We start from the raw sequence: 11,228 nt of genomic DNA, 5'->3' as shown, positions 1-11,228 counted from the left end.
CAATCAACATTAGATGCATTGATCGGCATGGCATCATTTTGGTCCAAGTTTATTAATGCAAATCAAAAGAACCATTACATGCGGTGATTTCGGATTGACACATGTGGGAAGCTAACCATTGAATTTCCATTGGCGAGTAATATTGACACCCGGATATCTGTTTTATACTCCGTCAAATAAGAAAAAAAAATCTATTTCTATTGTTATCTCTGTCACCCTCGCTCTCCTATCTTCTTCATCCTATTTTCTCACAGGCAAAAGAAAAACCAAAGATCTAGCACACACCCATAAGTAACCAATGAAAATGTTTCATACCATCACCTTAAAAGGTTTATTTTTCATTTGCGGATTTCAAAGAAACCATCCGATGATTTCTTTTGAAGTAGCTCTTAGTTTGTCAAATACTCAGTTTTTATGTATAAAAAAATCTAAGCTCTCTTTAATTTTAGTATTTTAAAACGAATGAAAAGGTGAAGAAAATTTCATTAACATAGTCACTAAAATCCCTAACAGAAAGAAATCAAGATTCACTTTTCTACACCACCTTATGGATATGGTTATTGATGAATTAATTTCGAAACTGCTGGAATTCGTTGAAGAGATATCAACGTGATCTGGAAAGGAAGCCGCAACTCTCATAAAAAGGTAAATTTAATTTAGTTTCATCATGTTTTTTATGTAAGTTTTCTAATTAAATCTGTCCTAAACTAAAAATGGAAGAAAAGGGTGAAGAATTAATAGCTTTAAGTGTAACCTAATTTCTGAAACTTTCTAGGGTTTTGATATATTTTTTGATATCTTCTAGTTTGTTAGTATTGACTAAATGTTTCTGATATTTTCAATTAAGTATAGTTTCATATAGGAAATGTTAATGCATGTTTGTTTGTTATTGTAGGTGGAGTGAATAATGCTTCATCAAGTGCTGCCATTCTTTTCTCTTGCGGATCTGAACTGGTAAAATTCAATTATAATTCTTGTCTTCTTTTTACATATTGTGCTGATTGCTAACTATTTATTCATAAATTACCATCTTTCCGTATTTTTATTGGCTTTACTTTCCTTTGTTTGGTTGCTTATTACAACGAGATTTCTCTTTACTTTTGACAAACTAGTATCAGCTGGTGTTGGTTTCCCTATACTAGTATCTCTTTTAATCACCATTATAAGGTTCATAATAAGTTTCAATGCTCATCTACTTTTCTATCCCTTATATAGTTATATTAGCCTTGCAATAATATAATTTAAATGGTTCTCGCATGATTTTGTTAGCCTTTTCTTTTCCCGAATTATAGTTGCCTGGAAGTTTGATGAGCAAGTTCAGTTGTTATATTCAATGCATTTTTCATGAATTTGAATTTAACTTATGGTCTTAAGTTGAGGTTTATATATGTCTTTCACAAATCTAACCAGTGTGTTATCAAAGAGAAAGGCATTTAGTTCCACTAGTTGAGTTTTGATTAAAGTGTAGCTGAGCTATTCGTTTTTTTTGTAGACTAAGACATAATTATATATGTAAAATATTGAACCTAATTCAATCTCTGTAACATATTCACTGGATACCACAATCTTATCTAAGCCTCTTTCTGTGTGGCTTTTGTGTTGTAGTGTACCGTCTCTCTCTGGGAGGACCATTTGTTCGAGCTACCCAAGTGGTATTGTACCATCAGACTGTTATATTTTTTGAAGCAGTACCATCAGACTGTGATCAATGCTCTGTACTTTATTTTATTTTTTTACTAGAATAATTAATTGTCATCTCTCATGTATATTTTTGTTGAAATTGGAATAATAAGATGTATTATCAATCATAAATAAAAAAAAGTTTGAATTGTTATGTTATAAATATATGGTGGATTTACACCACCATATAAAAAAAAGTCTTTGAAATAGACTAGAGTTATTATTTTGATGCTTTTCTTTTGTAAAACTCATATAGTTGAGTAAGCATACATATTTACGTCAAAATTTGTACTCTTTTCCCTTTGTTTTCAGGTTTTATCCCATGTGGTTTTCCTGACAAGGTTTTAACGAGGCAACATCCCATTGACGTTTCTTTTTCTTTCAAAAATGTTGATATTCTTGCTCTTTTTACTTCGTCCAAATTTTTTTTTCCCATTGGGTTTTACGGGCAAGGTTTTAGTGAGAAAATTTAATTCAACATGGTTGTCATCCAATGGGGAGTTGTATCATTTTTGGTTATTTGGTGGATTCCCACCATTAACAAGGTCAATATCTTAGACTACATCAACATAATCATCTCCTAGAAATTTGGATGTCCTTCTGAACCACATTAGGTTCAATCACAAATACGGTTTTTGTTCACATATTGTAATGTATACATATCTTGGGACTTCGTTGAAGAAACTACATCAACTACTTCTGCAAATCATATCCGAGAAGATAGCAATTCAAGACACGGGTCCTCAATGCAATTAAAGAAGCATGAAAACTCGAGAACACTACTATTAGAAGACTGGCATAAAAGACAACTTCATCAACTAGCAATTTATTCATGAAGAAGCGAACCGTATTTTGCATTCATGACATTTGTTCATCGAAATTGGGAATTCTCCTCTCAAAGATTTGCAAGCCAAGCTTTAACTGAAGTACTTCTCAGGGGGAGGATCATACAAAGAGGTATTTTATTGGACTTATCGCGTTGTACTCTTTTTCCTTCGTCAAGGTTTTTTCCCACTGGGTTTTCCTTGTCAAGGTTTTAACGAGGAAACATATGCTTGTCCACATCACTTTTTGTACTCTTTTTCCTTCGCATAGGTTTTCCCCACCGGGTTTTTCTAGCGAGGTTTTAACGAGGAAATGTCTACTAGTGTGGTATCATCCAAGGGGGAGTGTTATGAAATAAATATATGGTGGATTCATACCACACTTACATCACCACCTTTACATATCCTTCACCACCACTATTCTTCTTGTAACCTCCATCTTTAGTACATGTTAATGGCTAGTAATGGTTGCATGTCATTATCTCTATTACTTAATGCCATTAACCACCCACTCTATTGTATGACCTATAAATAGAGGTCCTTACACAATTGTATGCTACACAACTAATGAGAATTCTTCTTCTTCTTTTCTCTCTACTTTCCATCTTTCTTTTAGTTTATAACATGAATTACTCTCTGAATTAAGTTTTTTTCTTTAGCTATTAATTTTGTATTAATGTTGATTTTATAGAACCAAGAAGTTCGCATTGATCTATACATGTGACCAATTAATTATTAATTTGGTATTAATGTGGGTTTGCAGTCCCAATTTTTTGGCACTGCACTCTATGAAATTTGCATTGGTCTAAACCTTTGCAAATCCAGCAGTTATAGGCCAACTACAACCTCTGTTGTTTCCCTTGCTAGAATGTTGGTCAAGTTTCTGGCAACTACAAAAAAGTTAATTGCCGATATTTAGTGCAACTCTATAAAACGTTTGGAAACTGCACGAGATAGTAACTTAAATCTTAACCAATTCCAGATATTTCGTTGCTGATCTTAGTTTCTGAATGATTGGGGGAATATTTGTCATATGCCAACTACAACTTAATTGCTTTAACCTTTCACAACTACAAAATCACAATATTTGGCCACTAGCAAATAATTGCTAAATACTAATTAAGTTCACAACAAGATATATAAATGTAGTTACCATAATTTTTGGCAAGTACCTGACAACTACAAAAGCTTAGTTGTTACAATGTTTGGAAGTAGATAACTACTACAAAAATTAGTGGGTCTTATCTATTGCATTTAACAAATAATGTATTTGGCTACTACCGTACGGCAATTTAAGCTCCGCAACTACTTTTCGTTGCCTTTCTGTTTGGAAACTGTAAACTTATCTTAGGCAAATAAATTAGTATGGTTGCCAAAGCTCAGGTTTTTTGTAGCGTATGGACCTGCAGATTTCTCTGTTAAATGAGTGGTTTGTGTGATTTCTAGTGATAGAAGTAAATAGATGGCAAGATTTCTCTGTTAAATGAGTGGTTTGTGTGATTTCTAGTGATAGAAGTAAACATATGCGGTTGAATAATCTGTTATGCAGCTATGAAATTGGTTGCATAACCTGTTATGCATTTAAAAAATTTGTTGTATAACTTGTTATGCAGTTCAGAAAGTTTTTGCATAACACGTTATGCATCAACTTATTTGTTAGTATCGATACCAGCAATAAAAAAGACTTCATAACTTGTCATGCACCTACAATACTATATGCATAACATGTTATGCAGTCGTGAAAATTGATGCATAACATTCAAAAATATGGCTACATAATGCATTATGCATCAACTTTATTTGTATGCATTATGCACTATATATGGTTATAGAACATGTTATAAATGCATAATTTGTTATGCAGTCGAGAAAATAGTTGCATAATTCGTTATGCGTCTGCATAATGTGTTATGCATCGTTTTTGGTGGCTGCATAATGGTTATGTAGTCAGTTTTCGAAATTTTTCCTAAAATGAAGATCACCTCCGATATTTTCGTGAAAAACAAAAACTTGATGTTGTTGTTTGTACTCATTGTGTAGCTCTCTTAAAAAGATTTCCAAAGATATAAAATTTGTAAAATTCCAAGGTGCGGATTTTTAGATATGTTATATCCAAGTTACATTGCCAATTATGCCCCTGATGCATAATCCGTCACGCAAACATTTTTAATAATTTCATATCATTATGGGTGTCATGGAAATAATTGTGGGTGTGATGGTAGACAAAATTAATTGTGGGCATGATAATGAGAATATTATTTTTCTGGGCCTGTGCCTAATTTTTCCATTTGAAATATGAAACGTTCCAATATCTCCCAACAACTCCATCATTCGAACATACTACGGATACTCAGCTTATACTATTGGGAGGGTATATGAGTATAGTTGGTATGAATCGAGATGCTAAGTGCACAAGAATTTGGTCGTTTAAAAATAATCAAAACGATGATTTTTCTGTCCAAGAGGTCAATGATCAATCTTGGGACTGGAGTTTGGAGTTCAGTATACCATTTTATCCATCTTATCCCGATGATGGTGACGAGTGTTATAGTGATGATGCCGACGATGGGCGTGATAGATATGAGCCTTTAGGCCTTACTAAAAACAATGAAGTTTCTTATGGTAAATAAGGATTAAACATTTAGTACTAAATCAATTCTTTGTCGCTATGACCCAAAACTGACCCATTAATCAATGTTTTACATGGGGGTACGACTTCATTTGCCGGAATTCCACACACGAATAGTCTTGTTTCTTTAAAAGCACTGGGAATAGATTCAAAGACTATTGAATTGCAATACCGTATACAGCTGTTGTGACAATACGTGTTTGTTTGTGTCATGATTTATTTATGTAACATTTTGCTAATACATGGAAACGTGTATACGCAGTCAGTAAAATTTAAACACTATAATTTTATTCATTGCATTTGTAGGTATAACGATAAAATATTATCAACTGCAGTACTCAGTAAATGAAATTATTCTTCATCACCTCTGATTAGTTTTCTTGAACACATACCTAATAACATCCATAAATCTATATGACAAATAGAATAGAGAGAATGAACGAAAAAACATAACTTGAATAAGAAACCAAACTCTGGTATATATGAGTAATAAATCCACATGGTTTACGTAATTATTTATCCATAGATGTGGTTGCTTTAATTTCTGCCCTACATTCCAGTTGAAGTTCCAGTACTACAATTGAAAATTAGAAAGAAAGAAAGAGAGAATTTAGATCTTGTGATGAAAATCAAAATCATTACACGCCCATTAGAATTGGAAAACAAGAAGAATAAAAAAACAGAGACAGAGAGAATGTGAATGGACCTGTTGGCTGATATGAATTGCAGCAGGGAAAGCAGATCAACTTTTCCTCCTCATCGTCATCAAATTTCAGGAACCACCAAGACCATTTAGTCTATGATAGGTGAGGCATAAAGAAAAATAAAGAAAAACAAAGAAGTAATTAATTATCTTGGGATTTGTATTAATTTTAACCCAGATAAAAAATAATGAAAAATTAACGCACCTGGCTCCTCGTCGGCGATCATAAACTATTGACTTGCTGTCGAACATTATGAATACTTTACAGAGAGAAGAAGACCATAACAGTAAATCTGGAATAGATGTCAAATTACGGCAGTAACGAATATCTATTTCCTCAAGGCAAGGGAAGGAATTATCGAGTGACGAAGGTGCAACCCATTATTGTAAGTTTCCCAGATCAAAATGGTGAATCTTGGTTAACGAAGGGATTAATGTTGTTACTGGTGATGTAGATTTCGCGGAACCTCCTTTGTTTCCTTCTTCTTCTTCTTCTTGCTGGTAATAAAACTCTTTGTTCAAACACTTGACCAAATTCATACGAACAATGTGAAGAATCTCAAGACATGGGAGATGACCCAGGCTTACAAGCCTCCTACAGCCCTTGCAGTCGAAACTATTTCTTATAGGATACAAAAACTACAAATGAACATACCTGCAGGATGAAATAGAATATGTACCTTGTTTTTAGGTCTCTTAGCTAAATGAAAAATAACAGGTACACTATTTGCAGCAAAAACTTGACCTCCTAAATCATAAATGTTTCCTGTAATAAATAGCATTGTGCAATGAGAAAATTGTAACATAACTTATACGAATTATGGCAGAACGAAGCGATAGTTTTGGTGTGCCACAAGTTAGTTTAAATATAATTCCGTATTTACCTTCGATGTCAACTGATTCACACATTCCTCCAACAGTGTGGTGTTTCTGTTGAGATTATTAGTCCCACATAGTATGGGAAATCTAAATCCTGCGGTTTATAATCCTTTAGGGCCTCTCCACTCATTTCCAATTGGTTTTGAGTTGGATGCCATATTCTAACATGGTTTCAGAGCAGGTAATTTGTGTCGAGTCGCTAGACCGCACCTTTACTCCGCGTCACCCGATTTATTTTCCACGTGTTAGACCCAACGAGGCTACATGTGAGGGGGCGTGTTGAGATTATTAGTCCCACATAGTATGGGCAATACAAATCCTGCGGTTTATAATCCTTTAGGGCCTCTCCACTCATTGCCAATTAGTTTTGAGTTGGATGTCCGTATTCTAACAGTTTCTCGAATCACATTGTTGTATCCTAATTTAGCGAGTGCATTTTCCGAAGATAAGCCACTTTGGCCAGCACCTATTATGGCGATTCTTGTATTCACGGGTAAACAAGGATGTAACTTTGAGAACTGATCATCTATTGGTTCCTGGATCCATATTTTCTGTAGTTCAAACCTCAGTCTCTTAATATTCAGAGCCTATATATTCAGAAAAAATACCAAAAGGATGGGGTTACTGCAACTGGGGTAAACTGAGTTGATTTCCTAACTGTTTCTAAGTTCACACAACCACCAGGAGTCATTATGCAAGTTGACATTTGTCTAAACACACGTGCAGGAGTTGTATCCATGCTAACGTTTTCGACACCTTCACGTTCTTCTTGAGTTTCTAACACTAGGTTTGGAGTAGAACTTTCCGGTACCTCGTGCATAGAACGACGTTTCAAACTTCTTTCACTAGCACGCCTTCGCTGACTTGATTGACTGGGACTCATGGCTCTACCATTCGGACTCATGCCTCCTCTACTACTACCTGAACCATCGGCAAATCCTTGACTCAAGTCAAACATCATGCTTTCCCTCCATTTTTACATCTCATTTAAGCTAAATTTATGTATTCCACCTAATAGATCATGATAATCGTTTAACTGGGTCTGATACTACTTCGGTGTAGCATTGATCCACCAGTATGGATCAATCCGATCAAGTGCACTGGAAGTAATTGGATAAGAAACAATCTCTCCATATGTGGTGGGTATAGTCTGTGTGTCCCAAAAAATTGGTGGCACAGTTGACGATGAAACCGATTGAGAAAGATATGCAATGCGTCGCCCGTCTCTGGTGCAGGTTGGAAAGGAAGATATTCATTTCCGAGAGACAACCTACCTAAAGCTGGGAAATCCATCTGACCCAAAATTTGTGGTTGCATAACAATAAGTAGTCACTTCAGTCCATTGGCTTCTGGATCAATCCATCAGCTTCTTTCCAATGATGACCTTCCCTTATCAATTTCAAGTAGTCGTCTTCAGAAACCTCTTAACTTGGATAGAGTTTGACGGATATCACCGAATTTATTCCTTGCAACTGAAGAAGATGTCTTTCACCATAATACCAAACACCCTTTGCAGAAATAGGGTTGTATAATACGATCGTTTTAAGGCTTAGTTGTACAATTCTATGAGCTAGTTCTTCTTCAAACTCAGGGATTGCTTCATATGGATGGGAGACAAGATTAAGGCTTGTTCGACACAAGTGTTGAATCTACTGAACAATAGTAGTATGTTGACCATCTTCAATATATTCTGGTGGCCAATTCTCAGAATCGTACTTCAGTATGATCGGAAAAACATTGGTGTGATTCTTAAGAGAAGGTTCCAAAACACGGAAATATGTATACCACCAATACTGAAAACTACATTACTGGTTAGTAAATTTTTCATATAAAAAATAAAAAATAAATAGTTCGAAAAGAATTGGTGCTTACATCCAACACTCTCCAAAAAACATCGAAACTATGGGTAACACACGTCGAGCAATCACCGAGGGACATGTAAATCTCCGGTAAAATTGGAGACTCCCAATCATATGTTGTTACTTGCTCTAAATCTTCTAATTCTTTGGGAAAACCAATTAACACCACCGAACTAGCATTTAGAAATAGATATTGGCCTAATGTCCACAAAACGAACAAACTTTCGAGCTCCTCATAATCCTCAGGGAACACATATTGATTATGAGCTAACCTGTTTGCTTCCATTTTTCTAGCATAACGTTTTAAAAAACTTTTCAACCCAGCCACTTTTCTTCCATCTGCTTTTATAACTTTATAGTCGGGATTTCCTTCCAAGTCATTTGAGTAAATGGAAGTAAGTTTCCAGCACCTGGAATTCCCATTAACATGTACAAATTTATCGGTGTGACTCCTATTACTAACATTTATTAGTAATTAGAGTTTGTTGAATTTTAAAACAAAATACATAATCTAAAATTTTAATTACAAGAAAAAACTGACTTACCGTATTCAAAGTCTTTGAAAAAGAATGCGTTTGTCGTCTTCCACCATCGTTCTAAAATAATTTGAACTCCTTGAGTCATATGGTTTCTAGGTTGTATATGATATAATTATCGTCAAGGATATCTTTAGACCCTCTCTTGAACAATGGGAGAAGATTCTGAAACATTGTACGAACCTCATACCATCCGCCTCTTAGATTAACTGAATTAATTCGCTCCGGATGATCACATATGTGATTAGAGAACACACAATCACCGCCTACTTGTCTAACATTCTGAAACTCATATTCATTATCCATAACAAAACTTAATCCACTAGGTGGGATACTAGTAGATCTTTTGGATTTTCTGTTTCTTTTTCTCCTCTCACTCGCCATATTTTTTTAGTAACTAATACAAAAGATAATTTTCTTATCAAAGACAACATAAGAATAGAGAAAAGTTGAGAAGGAAGAGGAGATAAAGTGTGAAAAATATGTAACAAGGGTCGGTATTTATAGGAGTTAGAAATTCGAAAGTTGGCAATATTGATTATAACGCCATCGCTGGAGTGAATATCGAGTGATATTATTTATAACGCCGGGGATAAAGTCTTTATCGTCGGCGTTATGGACAATATCGCTCGCAAGAAAGTCTGTCGTTCAGTGGTTTTCCGATAGTGGCATAATCAATATGCCATGCCACCAGGTATGTCAAACAAATTTTTTTTTTTGGCATGTGCATAGGAACAGGCCTTTGGGAGCAAATTTAAAATTTAAATCCCATTTTGGGTCATAAGGGTACCAGAAGGCCGATATGGGAATATTTTCTGTGCGGTAGTGTATACGCGTAATTGTGCATATTTAAGAATTAGGGTATTCAATAGGAGTTTCCATAGTCTCTATCAGTGAGCCTGAATGTGAATATAGAAGATCTTCCTCCAGAAATTCAATCAAAGATCCTATCTTATGTTCCTCTCGAGTATGCTATTTTAAGCTGCAAACTTGTATCAAAAACTTGGAAAACTTTTCTTTCTCATCGAAAGATTCCAGTTTGTCTCTTTTTTTCTATTGATTTATGTGGGAACCATAAACTTCGTTTCAGATACTATGATGAAATCTTCAAACTTACCATGGCTGATCCGGATGAACAAGATGATGAAAGATGTTTTTACAAAAATCTCACAAAGATGGTTAATGGAAATGATTTAGGAAAATAAGTTGGTTGATTGAAAAGAGGAGGCTTTAACTAATTGGAAATGAAAATGTTACAAGGGAATTTTAGTGTAGCTTTTTGGCTCACTCTACTTACAATAGTAATAACTTTACTTGCTTAGCTCTCACTCTTACTTCACTCACTTCAGTCACTTGAGTTTTGGATGGTTTGCAAGTGAACTATTGTTACCTATTTATAGGCTTATACACCAACCACTTACTTCTCTAGATAGTTCTATCTAGACTCTTCTTTACACTCTCAACTTAGACATTACAAGAAAATTCTAGAGAAAATAATTCTCTAGATAATATTTGATGTAAAGAAGGCCTAAAATATTCTAGCATGTAATGGGTTTTACTTAGTCTAGATGATTATTGGGCTTTACTTATTGGGTTTTCCAGAATAATCACAAGTTATGTTTTTAACACCCCCTCTTAATTTGGGATGTTAAGATTTTCTCTAAAATGATTGAATTTTTCACTGTGACGGCTTTAGTGAAAATATCGGCATTTTGTTCATTTGTTGGACAGAATTAGAGCTCAATTTCCTTGTTTTCGACCATCTCTCTGATAAAGTGATGTCGTATCTCTATGTGCTTCGTCCGTCCGTGAAAAACTGGATTTTTTGTCATTGCAATTGTAGACATATTGTCACAGTACATAGTCGTTGGCTGCTTTTGCCTTTATTGTAGGTCGGTCATTATTCTTCTCAACCATACTGCTTCACATACTGCACTTGTTGATCCTCTGTATTCTGCTTCGGCTGACGATAATGCCACCGTACTTTGTTTTTTAGAACTCCAAGAGATAACTTTTTTTGCCATACAGAAAACATAGCCTAATGTGCTCTTTCGGTCTTCAATAGAACCTGCCCCATCGCTATCTGTGAAGCTAATTAAATCATTTTCTTTTTCTCTT

The 11,228-nt window shown here is 34.8% G+C and overlaps 1 long non-coding RNA gene across 1 annotated transcript; it reads left to right on the top strand.

Moving 5' to 3' along the window:
- Nucleotides 1-262: 262 nt before the first annotated feature.
- Nucleotides 263-1,233, top strand: LOC113337683. Its single transcript, XR_003354378.1, has 3 exons — nucleotides 263-416; nucleotides 514-645; nucleotides 896-1,233. It is a non-coding gene; the product is annotated as an uncharacterized LOC113337683 (long non-coding RNA).
- The last annotated feature ends 9,995 nt before the right edge of the window (nucleotides 1,234-11,228 follow it).

Source organism: Papaver somniferum, unplaced genomic scaffold (genome assembly GCF_003573695.1).
Source record: "Papaver somniferum cultivar HN1 unplaced genomic scaffold, ASM357369v1 unplaced-scaffold_172, whole genome shotgun sequence".
NCBI lineage: Eukaryota > Viridiplantae > Streptophyta > Magnoliopsida > Ranunculales > Papaveraceae > Papaver > Papaver somniferum.
Note: the sequence above shows the minus strand (reverse complement) of the source record. Positions and strands in the feature narration are given on the sequence as shown.